This window comes from Ranitomeya imitator, chromosome 3 (assembly GCF_032444005.1).
Source record: "Ranitomeya imitator isolate aRanImi1 chromosome 3, aRanImi1.pri, whole genome shotgun sequence".
NCBI lineage: Eukaryota > Metazoa > Chordata > Amphibia > Anura > Dendrobatidae > Ranitomeya > Ranitomeya imitator.
This window is the reverse complement of record NC_091284.1, coordinates 648587640-648607119: the sequence shown is the minus strand read 5'-3', so window position 1 is coordinate 648607119 and position 19480 is coordinate 648587640.

Here is a 19480-nt window from a genome sequence, read left to right as displayed (position 1 = left end):
CTGACAGCGGGGGAGAGTGTGCTGACAGCGGGGGGGGGGGAGTGTATTGACAGCAGCACACGTGAGTGGCCCACTACTGCCACCGGCCATTCTGGCATTTACCAGAAGTGCCCGATGGCCTGTCCGGCCCTGCTGTCCGATTTCAGAATGTATTCACATCATGCTGTGACTTTTTTTTTATCATGCTGAAAACTGTTGAGAAAATATATGCAAGTCTGCACTGTCTCAGTGAACAACATTGGTCCGAGTACAATCCGATTTTTTAGCGGATTGCACTTGTATGATTTATATGCAAGTGAGAGTGAGTCCTTAGATGCAGAATTAATAAATCTGATGTGTGAACATAGTCATACATTTAGTTTAGCAAAAACAGACACCAACATATTTGCTACACATTTCCAACTAACTGGGCCACAAAACAAAATTGAAAACTGGCTGCTACAAGGAAAAATTTCTCAAAAGAGGCATCGTCTATTCCATATGTACTGACCAATGTTTTATGTCATAACAGTTGTGTGATCCAAATACAAAAAAGACACAGAATGTTCTGGTTGCATATAAAATCTTTTTTTTTTGTTTTTTTGTTTTTGTTGATAGAGACACCCAGTATTTCGAGCATCTGAAAAAAAAAGTAAAGAAAAACAATCTCCAATCAGTCTCCAGCAAAGACAACAGAAGCTTTTTCAATTATGTTATCACTGTGGGTGGTAGCACTTATAATGAAGAAAAGGCAATAAAATCTGTAACATTTACGCTCATACAAATTCCAGTTTTCAAATCCATATAAAGGCTCCGCACAATGCGCCGATCATTACGCCAGACTGCTAATGTATTTTGTAATAGGAAACACTTGTGATTGTGAGTTATAACTACGACATAGATTATACAAAGTGAGAAAAGCTTTCCCAATCTATAACACTGAGCAAGTACAACCTTTTCTTAAATAGTGTATATGCAGCCATGCAAAATTAATGAGAGTCCGTGATGAATTTATTGGGGCGGATTTATCAATGTGTCAGAGCTGTAAACTGGAGTACGGGGGGGCTAAAAAATTGTCCCAGGCTCGCGGCACTATATTTATCAAGCAGCTGAGATTCTGTTTAAAGGGTTAACTTGATCAATTATATTTATGTCTGAGAGACCGGAGTCCAACCCCTAGAACCACTACTTGTAAAAAAAAATGAAGGTCCTCTGACTCTTGATCAACGGTAGAACATGCATGCTCTCCATTATTGTCTATGGGAGGTGAAGATTTGAATGCAGTTTTTGTGATGCAAAGCCGAAATGAAGGACTAAGGGCTTGTTCCCACTAAGCATTTTTGTTGCTTTTTACACTAAAAGCAAAATAAATGATATTTCTAAAATTTTCCATTTTTTTTCCATGCATCTTTTGACATGTTGGGTGTTTGTTTAAAAAACACATCATATTCATTCTCTCACTGTTTTTACAGCAATATTTCTTCAATGAGATCAAAAAGACTTAGCTGTAGCTCCAGAAAACACAGTAAAAATGCATAAACACACACACGTTTTTCACTGCTTTTTTTTGGCCTTAGCATGTGTTTTTCATTCAGAAAAAAAAAACATGAAAACATCTGAACATATCTTTATACAATTGGACATCTATGGCATAGTGATCTGTATTATCATTGTGCCTGCTGCCTGCCACAATACTTAGTTTTTTTTCTTTATTGATAAACCCATAATAAAAAACTTCATGAGTTACTGGGGTTCACAATGGACCTGCGGCAGTAATTGGGCACCATATAACGTGATAATGTGTGCAACCTGTAAAGCGCTGCGGAATATGTTAGCGCTATATAAAAATAAAGATTATTATTATTTGTACAGCATGAATTCATTGCACGGCACTATGCAAGAAAGCTCACAGAAAGATTTGGAAAAAATGATGAATCCTTTAAATACTATGTTAGGTAAAAGATTATGAGAAAAAAAACACTTTGGGCAATTATTTGCATTTGTCTTTTTTTTTTTTTTTTTTTTTTTTTTTTTGTTTTGCACTAAATTATTCCTTGTTTTGAAGTCTATTTTCTACTTTAATTTTCTCTGTTTGCCATTGTGGGCATGGTTTTTGTATTCAAGGTGTTTGCATCTGATTTGTTGTTTGTGACATTTTAAAGATTCAATGCACTTTTATGCAAATGTCCTCCAGTAGTGCCCTGGAGTAAGTTTATTCAATGCCAGATTTTTTTACTCAAATGTTAAGAGTTGCGTGATACATTTTAACAGATGATCAAGCGTTTTTTTGCTTTAAATAAGGGTAAATTACAAATTTGATTTCATTCAAATCTTCATAGTTCTGCATATGCCATTGTAAGATATTTGGAGCTAAATCGGCACTAAAAATTATAAGACGCAAAAAATGCAAATGATGAATCGACCACATATTTTCCTAAAACCATATGGTGTGTGAAATATTCCTTACTGATGCTAGTTATTGACACCATTGGTTCAGTGATAAAGATTAATGTTTATGATTAAGATGCAGAATACGGTAGTTAAAAATAATTAATTGATTAAACTATAGTCACAATTTATGCATATAAACAGCTAAGATACTACGTGGGCTGTGCAATATACTACATGGGCTGTGCAATATACTACGTGGCTGTGCAATATACTACATGGGCTGTGCAATATACTATGTGGGCTGTGCAATATACTACGTGAAAAAAACAAAAACAAAAACTACGCAGCTGTATTTTACACTATGTGAGCTGTGTTATACACTATGTGGCCTGTGTTATATACTGCGTGGCTGTGCTATATACTCCATGGGCTGTGCTATATACTACGTGGCTGTGCTATATACTACGTGGCCAACCGCGAACAATCAGTGACAGGAGCAGTCTGGCAAATTGGCGCGGGATTTGAACCACGCTTTGCTAATTGGTCGCGGCCGTCCGAATCCTGAGTATTCAATGTATTCAATGTATTCTAAAATGTCCAAATATAAACTACATACTAATTCTAGAATACCCAATGCGTTAGGCCGGGGACACACACAACGTATAAAAAAACGGTCCGTTTATGACGTACGAGAATCGCACAAATGTTACCAAAACAGTGATCCGTGTGCAGTGCGAGGATGCGATTTTCTCACATCAAATGATCCGTGTGACATCCGTGTGACATCCGTGTGGCATCCGTATGGTGATATTTTCTCACACACTTGCAAAATGAGCAAATAATGGCTGAGCCTTTCCTGTCACCTGCCCAATGCCTGAGAATTTCTCGCAAGTCACACTGATGGTCCGTGTGCTGTGCTATTTTTTCGCACCCCCATAGACTTTCATTGGCGATTCTCGGCCGAGAAACGCTGACAATCGCAGCATGCTGCGATTTCACTCGGATCCTGAATACGGCCGAGAAAATATCGGATGATGGGAGCTGCCCCATTGATTAACATTGGGACAAGTGCTATGCGATTTTTTATCGCATTGCACTCGTCCGTATTACGGTCTAGTGTGACCCCGGCCTTAGAATCAGGCTACCATCTAGTGTGACATAAAGCTTTATCGGATTTTCACACATGTTCTAAGAGAACATAAAGACAAGCAAATACAACAAATGATTAAAAAATGTTCACTATTCTTTGTAATTTTTTAAATGAGGAAAATGATTCAATATTACATGTCTATGAGTGGCAAAAGAATGTGAATCTTTGCTTTCAGTATCTGCTGTTACCCCCTTGCATAGCAATAACTGAATCTAACCGTTCCCAGTAATTGTTGATTATTAGTCCTGTACATCAGTTGGAGGAATTTTAGCCCATTCCTGTCTACAAACATTTTCAGCTGAGTTATTTTGTTGGGTTTTCTCCCATGAAATGCTCGCTTCAAGTCTTTTCATACCAATTCTATAGAATGGTCTTGAATTTACTTTGACATTACCAGGGCTGTGTTTGCAAAAAAGGATTGAAAAAGATTGGATATAGTCCTTGGAGACTTCTTCACAGTTTATAAACATTTTTAGAGTACCTTGAATTTGCAACTAATTTATTTACTACAAATAATATTTTTGGAAAATATTTGCCAAACCTTGCAAATTTGAATTTCAAAAGTTTTGATCATCACTTCTTTAATTCTTTTGTATGCTTTGGGTCATTGTCTTGCTGCATGGCCCATGTTCTCTTGAGATTTAGCTCAGTTAAAACAGTCTTGAAATTATCCATTATAATTTGCTACTATAATTTAGAATTCATTATTGAATCAATGATAGCAGATGCAGCAAAACAGACCAAAACCATCATACTGCATGATGGTTTTATGCTGTAATGTATTGTTTGCAATTTCTACAAACATGACACTTCTTATTTAAACCTAAAAGCTCTATTTTAGTCTCATCAGTCCACAAAACATTGTTCCCATAGCCTACTGACTTGGCCAGGTAATCTTTAACAAACTGCAGATGGGACACAATGTTGTTTTTCCAGAGCAGTGGCTTTCCCTTTGAAACTCTGTCATGCACGGGGCGTGGCTTGCTGGGGATCAGGAGCAGACCTGGGATACAGGAGATCCTAAAGAATCCCTTATTATTAGCGGCATACTGCATACTTTTTGGGAAGAAACTCCTTTAAACCTTGGTTAAAGCGATCAAGAACAGGACGCAAGATGGAGAAACCAGTTTTAATGATGACAAGAACAACAAGACATGTAAATCCCAGCTGCGGCCTTATTACAGGCCTGCACACACAAGAGGACAAAGGACTGCGTTCTACAAGATTCTCAGGCCTCAGACCAGATCAGGATATAAGAAGACCCCTGGACAAGCCCTCATCCACAGCGACTCCCGCACTGAAATCCACAAGACCTTCCATTACCCTCACAAGAATCGGGGCTACCTCCGTAGGTAGGCCCAAAGCCGCGACCTCGCCTTAGCCGGCGAGGTCGGGAAGCAGGAGAAAGGAGGAAGCCCCGCCCACAGCTCCGCCCACAGCATGCGGTGGCACCGCTCCCAGAGGACGGAACCACAGCCCAGCTGCAAGGAAAGCTGCAGGTGAGCGTGTGACACAGGCGACTCTCGCTCCGGAATCCCCGGGGCCCTCCGGTCCGTGCTCTTGGGTTGGCGCGGCCTCAGGGACCAGACCTGGAGCCGCAACCCTCCATACACTAATAGGGCCGGGGAGAAGAAGGGAGGATGAAACCCCGCCCCAAACTCCACCCACAATTCGCAGCGGCACCACTCCCAAAGGATGGAGCCATGGCACAGCTGCGGGGAAAGCTGTGGGGGACTTGCGCCATGGGCAAATCTTGCTCTGGAACCCCCGGGACCCTTCGATCCATGCTCTCGAACCCGGAGCCACGACCCTACATACACTGGTGGGACAGGGGAGAAGGAGGGAGGACGAAACCCCACCCACAACTCCACCCATGAATCACAGTGGCCCTGCTCCAAAAGGATCAAACACTGACCCGGCTGCAAGAAGAGCCCCAGGTGAGCTCTTACCACAGGCGGCTCCCACTCTAAAGTCCACGGGACCCTCTGCTCCATCCTCTCAAGCCGGCGCGACCTCCGTGAGCAGACTCAAAGCCGGGACCCTGCATATGCCGGCGGGGACGGGGAGCAGGAGAGAGGATGAAACTCCGCCCACAACTCTGCCCACAAACCGCGATGGCACCGCTGATAAAGAGGTGAGGAAACAGCTTACTAACCGTGCATTACGGTATGATGCCCCTACATTTATACCTCAACCCAGACCTCAGGTGGCGGAAAAGCATCGGGTCACAGGACCTGGAGCAACACCGGCTAAACTGGACAGCACATCTCAGACAAATCATAGCGTAAAAGCTGCATCACTATTGAGACCTAGCAGCTGTACCAATCAGAAGGGGGAGAACATCACAGAAGTAGCATGCCCTCTCAGTGGTACAGAAGGGGTGAGAGCTGCGGAAAGACCCCCCACTGAACTAGCTATAGTCAATATGTTGGAGGGTTTTTGCGACGTTGTAAACAAAAAACTGCATGACTTCTCCCTAACAATAGAAAAATGCACACTCAATCTTTTCAGTCTGCCAGGCACTGAACCATCTAGTACGGATATAGCATCTGAGACTTACATAAAAGATGCACTGACATCCATTGCAGAAAGCTTTGATTCTTCCTCATCCTTATCTTCCTCAGGGTCTTCCTTTTGCGGCTACTCTTCGTCAACACACGGCTCATATGTATCATCTGTAACCTCTTCAGTCAGCAGTATGGAAGATTTTCCCCCTGAGGATTTCAATCTTCCCCATTTGGACTTATCACTGACTCCTCTTATTTCCACAGCTTTGCTGGAAAATCTACAAAGAGACATAGATTCACTCTGGTGTAACTTGGCAAGTCTCGAGGACCATAGGCGGAGAAACAACGTCAAAATCAGGGGAGTCCCAGAATCTGTTAACCCCCCCCACTTGAAAAGATATATCCACAAAATGATCTCTCAACTCATTCCTGACATCAAAGAACCGAATATCATAGAAAGCGTCTATCGAATTAAAAGACCCCTATCCCTCTCACTGGATGTGCCAAGAGACAGTATAGTCTCCTTTTTTCCGGCCTGGGTCAGAGGTAAACTATTCGACCTCTCCAACGAAAGGGTCTTCCTGCACTCCCCATATGGCCACCTAACATTCTTTAGAGACTTATCTAAAGATACTTTAAAAAAGCGACGAGATTTCTCATTAGTTACACGGGAGCTCCGGTGGTCTCACTTTGCCTATTCATGGTCTCCTTCCTTGACTCTTTCGGTAAAACTCATGTCCGGGATTGTACATATTGCAACACCTGAAGAGGGTTTATCCTTCCTGCAACAACATGGACGGAAGCCTTCTAGAGCCTCCAAGGGTCCTACTTGACTTGTAGTCCTGTCCTACTCATACTAACATATGTCTTCATTACTCCTCTCACAAGTTACAAAGATATTTCTTCCTAATAATTAGCATTGATAATGAGCCAGATATTTTTGCCCACATACCCTTGTGACACTTAGGGTGCCCCAAGGGGACGGGCTAGCTCCTAATTATATAGTTACTCAAAGTTAACGCCATTGTTCTGCGTATATTTTTCTTCCAGATTAAGCAACCTAACATGTCATACTCTTCCCCAAGAGGGGATGCTCTTAACATTGTACTAAGCTACTGATCAGCAACTACGTGTTCATGTTTTACCGGTTTTTGTGTGTATTGTACCGTATGTTGCCATCCTATACTCTCCTCCCTTCCCCCCCATCATATCCTTCCCCCCCACCCTACCACCCCTCCCCATCCCTTTAACTACCCTGCTTAATGGAAACCTTAATAAATCTTTGGAAAAGAAACTCTGTCATGCACACCATTGTTGTTCAGTATCCTCATGATAGTCAGCTCATGAAAATTAACTAATGCGAGCAGTAGCATAGAGGGGGCAGAGGGTGTGGTCTTCAGCAGAGCAGGGAGACACGATCTCCCTTCACTGCTACATGGCTGCTATAGGACCCGTTAGGCTGCTTTCACACTAGCGTCGGCACGGGGCCGTCGCTATGCGTTGGCCCGACGTGCCGACGCGCGTTGTGAAAATAATGCCTGACGTGGGCAGCGGAAGCAGTGCCAATAGGACAAGCTCCCCCTGTTGGACTGCGGGTTTTCGGTAACTATGGCGGCTCACGGCCTAGCAATTTTTTTCCTGTGGACCTTCTGCTGCCTGTCTGAGTTCCATCACCATTAGCTGGTTCTTAGGAACACAAGCTTGAATATGTCCCCCTGGTTCCAGTAGCGTCAGCTGGTTCCAGGCAGAGCCTTTGGCTTAGGTGCCTCCTTCTGGGTATCTGAGTTCCACCAATTTTCAGGTGGTCCTTGGTAGGGTTGAGCGAAACGGGTCGTTCATTTTCAAAAGTCGCCGACTTTTGGCAAAACCCGACCCGACCCCTGTGCGGGGTCGGCCATGTGGTATGCGACTTTCGCGCCAAAGTCGCGTTTCAATGACACGAAAAGCGCCATTTCTCAGCCAATGAAGGTGAATGCAGAGTGTGGGCAGCGTGATGACATAGGTCCTGGTCCCCACCATCTTAGAGAAGGGCATTGCAGTGATTGGCTTGCTGTCTACGGCGTCACAGGGGCTATAAAGAGGCGTTCCCGCCGACCGCCATCTTACTGCTGCTGATCTGAGCTTAGGGAGAGGTTGCTGCCGCTTCGTCAGAAGCAGGGATAGCGTTAGGCAGGGTCCATTAACCCCCAAACCGCTTGTGCTGTAGCGATTTCCACTGTCCAACACCACCTTCGGTGTGCAGGGATAGTGGCAGCTACATTTTTTTTTTTCTCAGTGCTGTAGCTCATTGGGCTGCCCTAGAAGGCTCCCTGATAGCTGCATTGCTGTGTGTACGCCGCTGTGCAAACTAACTGCTTTTTTCAAAGCACAAATCCTCTTGTTCCTTCCTTTCTGCACAGCTATCTTTTTTGTTTGTCCACACTTTTTATTCAATTTGTGCATCAGTCCACTCCTTATTGCTGCCTGCCATACCTGGCTGAGATTACTGCAGGGAGATAGTAATTGTAGGACAGTCCCTGTTTTTTTTTTTTGTGGGAGATTAAGATTGGCATTTCTGCTAGAGTGCCATCCCTGTGTGTGCCATCTCTCTCACATAGTGGGCCATAGAAAGCCTTTTTTTTTTTTGGTTGATTTGGTTTCTAAATTCTACCTGAAAAAATCAATAAATCAACCAGTGGGAGATAAATATTGGCCTCTGGGCTTGTGTGCCACTCCTGACTCCTGTGTGTGCCATCTCTCAATCAGTGGGCCATAGAAAGCCTATTTATTTTTTTGGTTGATTTGGTTTCTAAATTCTACCTGAAAAAATCAATAAATCAATCAGTGGGAGATAAATATTGGCCTCTGGGCTTGTGTGCCACTCCTGACTCCTGTGTGTGCCATCTCTCACTCAGTGGGCCATAGAAAGCCTATTAATTTTGTTTGTTGATTTGGTTTCTAAATTCTACCTGAAAAAATCAATAAATCAATCAATCAGTGGGAGATAAATATTGGCCTCTGGGCTTGTGTGCCACTCCTGACTCCTGTGTGTGCCATCTCTCACTCAGTGGGCCATAGAAAGCCTATTTTTTTTTGTTGATTTGGTTTCTAAATTCTACCTGAAAAAATCAATAAATCAGTCAGTGGGAGATAAATATTGGCCTCTGGGCTTGTGTGCCACTCCTGACTCCTGTGTGTGCCATCTCTCACTCAGTGGGCCATAGAAAGCCTATTTATTTTTTTTGTTGATTTGGTTTCTAAATTCTACCTGAAAAAATAAATCAGTCAGTGGGAGATAAATATTGGCCTCTGGGCTTGTGTGCCACATCTGACTCCTGTGTGTGCCATCTCTCACTCAGTGGGCCATAGAAAGCCTATTTTTTTTTTTTGTTGATTTGGTTTCTAAATTCTACCTGAAAAAATCAATAAATCAGTCAGTGGGAGATAAATATTGGCCTCTGGGCCTGTGTGCCACATCTTACTCCTGTGTGTGCCATCTCTCACTCAGTGGGCCATAGAAAGCCTATTTTTTTTTTTGTTGATTTGGTTTCTAAATTCTACCTGAAAAAATCAATAAATCAGTCACTGGGAGATAAATATTGGCCTCTGGGCTTGTGTGCCACTTCTGACTCCTGTGTGTGCCATCTCTCACTCAGTGGGCCATAGTAAGCCTATTTATTTTTTTGGTTGATTTGGTTTCTAAATTCTACCTGAAAAAATCAATAAATCAGTCAGTGGAAGATAAATATTGGCCTCTGGGATTGTGTGCCACTTCTGACTCCTGTGTGTGCCATCTCTCACTCAGTGGGCCATAGAAAGCCTATTTATTTTTTTTGTTGATTTGGTTTCTAAATTCTACCTGAAAAAATCAATAAATCAGTCAGTGGGAGATAAATATTGGCCTCTGGGCTTGTGTGCCACTTCTTACTCCTGTGTGTGCCATCTCTCACTCAGTGGGCCATAGAAAGCCTATTTATTTTTTTGGTTGATTTGGTTTCTAAATTCTACCTGAAAGAATCAATAAATCAATCAGTGGGAGATAAATATTGGCCTCTGGGCTTGTGTGTCACTTCTGACTCCTGTGTGTGCCATCTCTCACTCAGTGGGCCATAGAAAGCCTATTTATTTTTTTGGTTGATTTGGTTTCTAAATTCTATCAGAAAAAAACAATAAATCAATCAGTGGGAGATAAATATTGGCCTCTGGGCTTGTGTGCCACTTCTGACGCCTGTGTGTGCCATCTCTCACTCAGTGGGCCATAGAAAGCCTATTTATTTTTTTGGTTGATTTGGTTTTTAAATTCTACCTGAAAAAAATCAATAAATCAATCACTGGGAGATAAATATTGGCTTCTGGGCTTGTGTGCCACTCCTGACTCCTGTGTGTGCCATCTCTCACTCAGTGGGCCATAGAAAGCCTATTCATTTTTTTTGTTGATTTGGTTTCTAAATTCTACCAGAAAAAATCAATAAATCAATCAGTGGGAGATAAATATTGGCCTCTGGGCTTGTGTGCCACTTCTGACCCCTGTGTGTGCCATTTCTCACTCAGTGAGCCATAGAAAGCCTATTTATTTTTTTGTTGATTTGGTTTCTAAATTCTACCTGAAAAAATCAATAAATCAGTCAGTGGGAGATAAATATTGGCCTCTGGGCTTGTGTGCCACTTCTGACTCCTGTGTGTGCCATCTCTCACTCAGTGGGCCATAGAAAGCCTATTTATTTTTTTTGTTGATTTGGTTTCTAAATTCTACCTGAAAAAATCAATAAATCAGTCAGTGGGAGATAAATATTGGCCTCTGGGCTTGTGTGCCACTTCTGATTCCTGTGTGTGCCAGCTCTCACTCAGTGGGCCATAGAAAGCCTATTTATTTTTTTGGTTGATTTGGTTTTTAAATTCTACCTGAAAAAAATCAATAAATCAATCAGTGGGAGATAAATATTGGCCTCTGGGCTTGTATGCCACTTCTGACCCCTGTGTGTGCCATCTCTCACTCAGTGAGCCATAGAAAGCCTATTTATTTTTTTGTTGATTTGGTTTCTAAATTCTACCTGAAAAAATCAATAAATCAGTCAGTGGGAGATAAATATTGGCCTCTGGGCTTGTGTGCCACTTCCGAGCCCTGTGTGTGCCATCTCTCACTCAGTGGGCCATAGAAAGCCTATTTATTTTTTTTGTTGATTTGGTTTCTAAATTCTACCTGAAAAAATCAATAAATCAATCAGTGGGAGATAAATATTGGCCTCTGGGCTTGTGTGCTACTTCTGACTCCTGTGTGTGCCATCTCTCACTCAGTGGGCCATAGAAAGCCTATTTATTTTTTTGGTTGATTTGGTTTCTAAATTCTACCTGAAAAAATCAATAAATCAGTCAGTGGGAGATAAATATTGGCCTCTGGGCTTGTGTGCCACTTCTGACTCCTGTGTGTGCCATCTCTCACTCAGTGGGCCATAGAAAGCCTATTTATTTTTTTGGTTGATTTGGTTTTTAAATTCTACCTGAAAAAAATCAATAAATCAATCACTGGGAGATAAATATTGGCTTCTGGGCTTGTGTGCCACTCCTGACTCCTGTGTGTGCCATCTCTCACTCAGTGGGCCATAGAAAGCCTATTCATTTTTTTTGTTGATCTGGTTTCTAAATTCTACCGGAAAAAATCAATAAATCAATCAGTGGGAGATAAATATTGGCCTCTGGGCTTGTGTGCCACTTCTGACCCCTGTGTGTGCCATCTCTCACTTAGTGGCCATAGAAAGCCTATTAATTTTTTTTGTTGATTTGGTTTCTAAATTCTACCAGAAAAAATCAATAAATCAATCAGTGGGAGATAAATATTGGCCTCTGGGCTTGTGTGCCACTTCTGACCCCTGTGTGTGCCATCTCTCACTCAGTGAGCCATAGAAAGCCTATTTATTTTTTTGTTGATTTGGTTTCTAAATTCTACCTGAAAAAATCAATAAATCAGTCAGTGGGAGATAAATATTGGCCTCTGGGCTTGTGTGCCACTTCTGACTCCTGTGTGTGCCATCTCTCACTCAGTGGGCCATAGAAAGCCTATTTATTTTTTTTGTTGATTTGGTTTCTAAATTCTACCTGAAAAAATCAATAAATCAGTCAGTGGGAGATAAATATTGGCCTCTGGGCTTGTGTGCCACTTCTGATTCCTGTGTGTGCCAGCTCTCACTAAGTGGGCCATAGAAAGCCTATTTATTTTTTTGGTTGATTTGGTTTTTAAATTCTACCTGAAAAAAATCAATAAGTCAATCAGTGGGAGATAAATATTGGCCTCTGGGCTTGTGTGCCACTTCTGACCCCTGTGTGTGCCATCTCTCACTCAGTGAGCCATAGAAAGCCTATTTATTTTTTTGTTGATTTGGTTTCTAAATTCTACCTGAAAAAATCAATAAATCAGTCAGTGGGAGATAAATATTGGCCTCTGGGCTTGTGTGCCACTTCTGACTCCTGTGTGTGCCATCTCTCACTCAGTGGGCCATAGAAAGCCTATTTATTTTTTTTGTTGATTTGGTTTCTAAATTCTACCTGAAAAAATCAATAAATCAGTCAGTGGGAGAAAAATATTGGCCTCTGGGCTTGTGTGCCACTTCTGATTCCTGTGTGTGCCTGCTCTCACTCAGTGGGCCATAGAAAGCCTATTTATTTTTTTGGTTGATTTGGTTTTTAAATTCTACCTGAAAAATATCAATAAATCAATCAGTGGGAGATAAATATTGGCCTCTGGGCTTGTGTGCCACTTCCGAGCCCTGTGTGTGCCATCTCTCACTCAGTGGGCTATAGAAAGCCTATTTATTTTTTTGGTTGATTTGGTTTCTAAATTCTACCTGAAAAAATCAATAAATCAATCAGTGGGAGATAAATATTGGCCTTTGGGCTTGTGTGCCACTTCTGACTCCTGTGTGTGCCATCTCTCACTCAGTGGGCCATAGAAAGCCTATTTATTTTTTTTGTTGATTTGGTTTCTAAATTCTACCTGAAAAAATCAATAAATCAGTCAGTGGGAGATAAATATTGGCCTCTGGGCTTGTGTGCCACTTCTGATTCCAGTGTGTGCCAGCTCTCACTCAGTGGGCCATAGAAAGCCTATTTATTTTTTTGGTTGATTTGGTTTTTAAATTCTACCTGAAAAAATCAATAAATCAATCAGTGGGAGATAAATATTGGCCTCTGGGCTTGTGTGCCACTTCTGACCCCTGTGTGTGCCATCTCTCACTCAGTGAGCCATAGAAAGCCTATTTATTTTTTTGTTGATTTGGTTTCTAAATTCTACCTGAAAAAATCAATAAATCAGTCAGTGGGAGATAAATATTGGCCTCTGGGCTTGTGTGCCACTTCTGACTCCTGTGTGTGCCATCTCTCACTCAGTGGGCCATAGAAAGCCTATTTATTTTTTTTGTTGATTTGGTTTCTAAATTCTACCTGAAAAAATCAATAAATCAGTCAGTGGGAGAAAAATATTGGCCTCTGGGCTTGTGTGCCACTTCTGATTCCTGTGTGTGCCTGCTCTCACTCAGTGGGCCATAGAAAGCCTATTTATTTTTTTGGTTGATTTGGTTTTTAAATTCTACCTGAAAAAAATCAATAAATCAATCAGTGGGAGATAAATATTGGCCTCTGGGCTTGTGTGCCACTTCCGAGCCCTGTGTGTGCCATCTCTCACTCAGTGGGCCATAGAAAGCCTATTTATTTTTTTTGTTGATTTGGTTTCTAAATTCTACCTGAAAAAATCAATAAATCAATCAGTGGGAGATAAATATTGGCCTCTGGGCTTGTGTGCTACTTCTGACTCCTGTGTGTGCCATCTCTCACTCAGTGGGCCATAGAAAGCCTATTTATTTTTTTGGTTGATTTGGTTTCTAAATTCTACCTGAAAAAATCAATAAATCAGTCAGTGGGAGATAAATATTGGCCTCTGGGCTTGTGTGCCACTTCTGACTCCTGTGTGTGCCATCTCTCACTCAGTGGGCCATAGAAAGCCTATTTATTTTTTTGGTTGATTTGGTTTTTAAATTCTACCTGAAAAAAATCAATAAATCAATCACTGGGAGATAAATATTGGCTTCTGGGCTTGTGTGCCACTCCTGACTCCTGTGTGTGCCATCTCTCACTCAGTGGGCCATAGAAAGCCTATTTATTTTTTTGTTGATTTGGTTTCTAAATTCTACCTGAAAAAATCAATAAATCAGTCAGTGGGAGATAAATATTGGCCTCTGGGCTTGTGTGCCACTTCTGACTCCTGTGTGTGCCATCTCTCACTCAGTGGGCCATAGAAAGCCTATTTATTTTTTTTGTTGATTTGGTTTCTAAATTCTACCTGAAAAAATCAATAAATCAGTCAGTGGGAGATAAATATTGGCCTCTGGGCTTGTGTGCCACTTCTGATTCCTGTGTGTGCCAGCTCTCACTCAGTGGGCCATAGAAAGCCTATTTATTTTTTTGGTTGATTTGGTTTTTAAATTCTACCTGAAAAAAATCAATAAGTCAATCAGTGGGAGATAAATATTGGCCTCTGGGCTTGTGTGCCACTTCTGACCCCTGTGTGTGCCATCTCTCACTCAGTGAGCCATAGAAAGCCTATTTATTTTTTTGTTGATTTGGTTTCTAAATTCTACCTGAAAAAATCAATAAATCAGTCAGTGGGAGATAAATATTGGCCTCTGGGCTTGTGTGCCACTTCTGACTCCTGTGTGTGCCATCTCTCACTCAGTGGGCCATAGAAAGCCTATTTATTTTTTTTGTTGATTTGGTTTCTAAATTCTACCTGAAAAAATCAATAAATCAGTCAGTGGGAGATAAATATTGGCCTCTGGGCTTGTGTGCCACTTCTGATTCCTGTGTGTGCCTGCTCTCACTCAGTGGGCCATAGAAAGCCTATTTATTTTTTTGGTTGATTTGGTTTTTAAATTCTACCTGAAAAAAATCAATAAATCAATCAGTGGGAGATAAATATTGGCCTCTGGGCTTGTGTGCCACTTCCGAGCCCTGTGTGTGCCATCTCTCACTCAGTGGGCCATAGAAAGCCTATTTATTTTTTTTGTTGATTTGGTTTCTAAATTCTACCTGAAAAAATCAATAAATCAATCAGTGGGAGATAAATATTGGCCTCTGGGCTTGTGTGCCACTTCTGACTCCTGTGTGTGCCATCTCTCACTCAGTGGGCCATAGAAAGCCTATTTATTTTTTTGGTTGATTTGGTTTCTAAATTCTACCTGAAAAAATCAATAAATCAGTCAGTGGGAGATAAATATTGGCCTCTGGGCTTGTGTGCCACTTCTGACTCCTGTGTGTGTCATCTCTCACTCAGTGGGCCATAGAAAGCCTATTTATTTTTTTGGTTGATTTGGTTTTTAAATTCTACCTGAAAAAAATCAATAAATCAATCACTGGGAGATAAATATTGGCTTCTGGGCTTGTGTGCCACTCCTGACTCCTGTGTGTGCCATCTCTCACTCAGTGGGCCATAGAAAGCCTATTCATTTTTTTTGTTGATCTGGTTTCTAAATTCTACCTGAAAAAAATCAATAAATCAATCAGTGGGAGATAAATATTGGCCTCTGGGCTTGTGTGCCACTTCTGACCCCTGTGTGTGCCATCTCTCACTCAGTGGCCATAGAAAGCCTATTAATTTTTTTTGTTGATTTGGTTTCTAAATTCTACCAGAAAAAATCAATAAATCAATCAGTGGGAGATAAATATTGGCCTCTGGGCTTGTGTGCCACTTCTGACCCCTGTGTGTGCCATCTCTCACTCAGTGAGCCATAGAAAGCCTATTTATTTTTTTGTTGATTTGGTTTCTAAATTCTACCTGAAAAAATCAATAAATCAGTCAGTGGGAGATAAATATTGGCCTCTGGGCTTGTGTGCCACTTCTGACTCCTGTGTGTGCCATCTCTCACTCAGTGGGCCATAGAAAGCCTATTTATTTTTTTTGTTGATTTGGTTTCTAAATTCTACCTGAAAAAATCAATAAATCAGTCAGTGGGAGATAAATATTGGCCTCTGGGCTTGTGTGCCACTTCTGATTCCTGTGTGTGCCATCTCTCACTCAGTGGGCCATAGAAAGCCTATTTATTTTTTTGGTTGATTTGGTTTTTAAATTCTACCTGAAAAAAATCAATAAGTCAATCAGTGGGAGATAAATATTGGCCTCTGGGCTTGTGTGCCACTTCTGACCCCTGTGTGTGCCATCTCTCACTCAGTGAGCCATAGAAAGCCTATTTATTTTTTTGTTGATTTGGTTTCTAAATTCTACCTGAAAAAATCAATAAATCAGTCAGTGGGAGATAAATATTGGCCTCTGGGCTTGTGTGCCACTTCTGACTCCTGTGTGTGCCATCTCTCACTCAGTGGGCCATAGAAAGCCTATTTATTTTTTTTGTTGATTTGGTTTCTAAATTCTACCTGAAAAAATCAATAAATCAGTCAGTGGGAGATAAATATTGGCCTCTGGGCTTGTGTGCCACTTCTGATTCCTGTGTGTGCCTGCTCTCACTCAGCGGGCCATAGAAAGCCTATTTATTTTTTTGGTTGATTTGGTTTTTAAATTCTACCTGAAAAAAATCAATAAATCAATCAGTGGGAGATAAATATTGGCCTCTGGGCTTGTGTGCCACTTCCGAGCCCTGTGTGTGCCATCTCTCACTCAGTGGGCCATAGAAAGCCTATTTATTTTTTTTGTTGATTTGGTTTCTAAATTCTACCTGAAAAAATCAATAAATCAATCAGTGGGAGATAAATATTGGCCTCTGGGCTTGTGTGCCACTTCTGACTCCTGTGTGTGCCATCTCTCACTCAGTGGGCCATAGAAAGCCTATTTATTTTTTTGGTTGATTTGGTTTCTAAATTCTACCTGAAAAAATCAATAAATCAGTCAGTGGGAGATAAATATTGGCCTCTGGGCTTGTGTGCCACTTCTGACTCCTGTGTGTGCCATCTCTCACTCAGTGGGCCATAGAAAGCCTATTTATTTTTTTGGTTGATTTGGTTTTTAAATTCTACCTGAAAAAATTCAATAAATCAATCAGTGGGAGATAAATATTGGCTTCTGGGCTTGTGTGCCACTCCTGACTCCTGTGTGTGCCATCTCTCACTCAGTGGGCCATAGAAAGCCTATTCATTTTTTTTGTTGATTTGGTTTCTAAATTCTACCGGAAAAAATCAATAAATCAATCAGTGGGAGATAAATATTGGCCTCTGGGCTTGTGTGCCTCTTCTGACCCCTGTGTGTGCCATCTCTCACTCAGTGGGCCATAGAAAGCCTATTAATTTTTTTTGTTGATTTGGTTTCTAAATTCTACCAGAAAAAAATCAATACATCAATCAGTGGGAAATAAATATTGGCCTCTGGGCTTGTGTGCCACTTCTGACCCCGTGTGTGCCATCTCTCACTCAGTGGGCCATAGAAAGCCTATTTATTTTTTTTGTTGATTTGGTTTCTAAATTTTACCTGAAAAAGTCAATAAATCAGTCAGTGGGAGATAAATATTGGCCTCTGGGCTTGTGTGCCACTTCTGACTCCTGTGTGTGCCATCTCTCACTCAGTGGGCCATTGAAAGCCTATTCATTTTTTTTGTTGATTTGGTTTCTAAATTCTACCAGAAAAAAACAATATATCATTCAGTGGGAGATAAATATTGGCCTCTGGGCTTGTGTGCCACTTCTGACCCCTGTGTGTGCCATCTCTCACTCAGTGGGCCATAGAAAGCCTATATATTTTTTTTGTTGATTTGGTTTCTAAATTCTACCTGAAAAAATCAATAAATCAATCAGTGGGAGATAAATATTGGCCTCTGGGCTTGTGTGCCACTTCTGACTCCTGTCTGTGCCATCTCTCACTCAATGGGCCATAGAATGCTTATTTATTTTTTTGGTTGATTTGGTTTCTAAATTCTATCTGAAAAAATCAATAAATCAGTCAGTGGGAGATAAATATTGGCCTCTGGGCTTGTGTGCCACTTCTGAATCCTGTGTGTGCCATCTCTCAGTCAGTGGGCCATAGAAAGCCTATTTATTTTTTTTGTTGATTTGGTTTCTAAATTCTACCTGAAAAAATCAATAAATCAGTCAGTGGGAGATAAATATTGGCCTCTGGGCTTGTGTGCCACTTCTGACTCCTGTGTGTGCCATCTCTCACTCAGTGGGCCATAGAAAGCCTATTTATTTTTTTGGTTGATTTGGTTTCTAAATTCTACCTGAAAAAATCAATAAATCAGTCAGTGGAAGATAAATATTGGCCTCTGGGCTTGTGTGCCACTCCTGACTCCTGTGTGTGCCATCTCTCACTCAGTGGGCCATAGAAAGCCTATTAATTTTTTTTGTTGATTTGGTTTCTAAATTCTACCGGAAAAAATCAATAAATCAATCAGTGGGAGATAAATATTGACCTCTGGGCTCGTGTGCCACTTCTGACTCCTGTGTGTGCCATCTCTTACTCAGTGGGCCATAGAAAGCCTATTTATTTTTTTTGTTGATTTGGTTTCTAAATTCTACCTGAAAAAATCAATAAATCAATCAGTGGGAGATAAATATTGGCCTCTGGGCTTGTGTGCCACTTCTGACTCCTGTGTGTGCCATCTCTCACTCAGTGGGCCATAGAAAGCCTATTTATTTTTTTGGTTGATTTGGTTTCTAAATTCTACCTGAAAAAATCAATAAATCAGTCAGTGGGAGATAAATATTGGCCTCTGGGCTTGTGTGCCACTTCTGACTCCTGTGTGTGCCATCTCTCACTCAGTGGGCCATAGAAAGCCTATTTATTTTTTTGGTTGATTTGGTTTCTAAATTCTACCTGAAAAAATCAATAAATCAATCAGTGGGAGATAAATATTGGCCTCTGGGCTTGTGTGCCACTTCTGACTCCTGTGTGTGCCATCTCTCACTCAGTGGGCCATAGAAAGCCTATTTTTTTTTGTTGATTTGGTTTCTAAATTCTACCTGAAAAAATCATCAGTCTGTGGGAGATAAATATTGGCCTCTGGGCTTGTGTGCCACTTCTGACTCCTGTGTGTGCCATCTCTCACTCAGTGGGCCATAGAAAGCCTATTTATTTTTTTTGTTGATTTGGTTTCTAAATTCTACCTGAAAAAATCAATAAATCCGTCAGTGGGAGATAAATATTGGCCTCTGGGCTTGTGTGCTGCTTCTGACTCCTGTGTGTGCCATCTCTCACTCAGTGGGCCATAGAAAGCCTATTTATTTTTTTGGTTGATTTGGTTTCTAAATTCTACCTGAAAAAATCAATAAATCAATCAGTGGGAGATAAATATTGGCCTCTGGGCTTGTGTGCCACTTCTGACTCCTGTGTGTGCCATCTCTCACTCAGTGGGCCATAGAAAGCCAATTTTTTTTTTGTTGATTTGGTTTCTAAATTCTACCTGAAAAAATCATCAGTCAGTGGGAGATAAATATTGGCCTCTGGGCTTGTGTGCCACTTCTGACTCCTGTGTGTGCCATCTCTCAC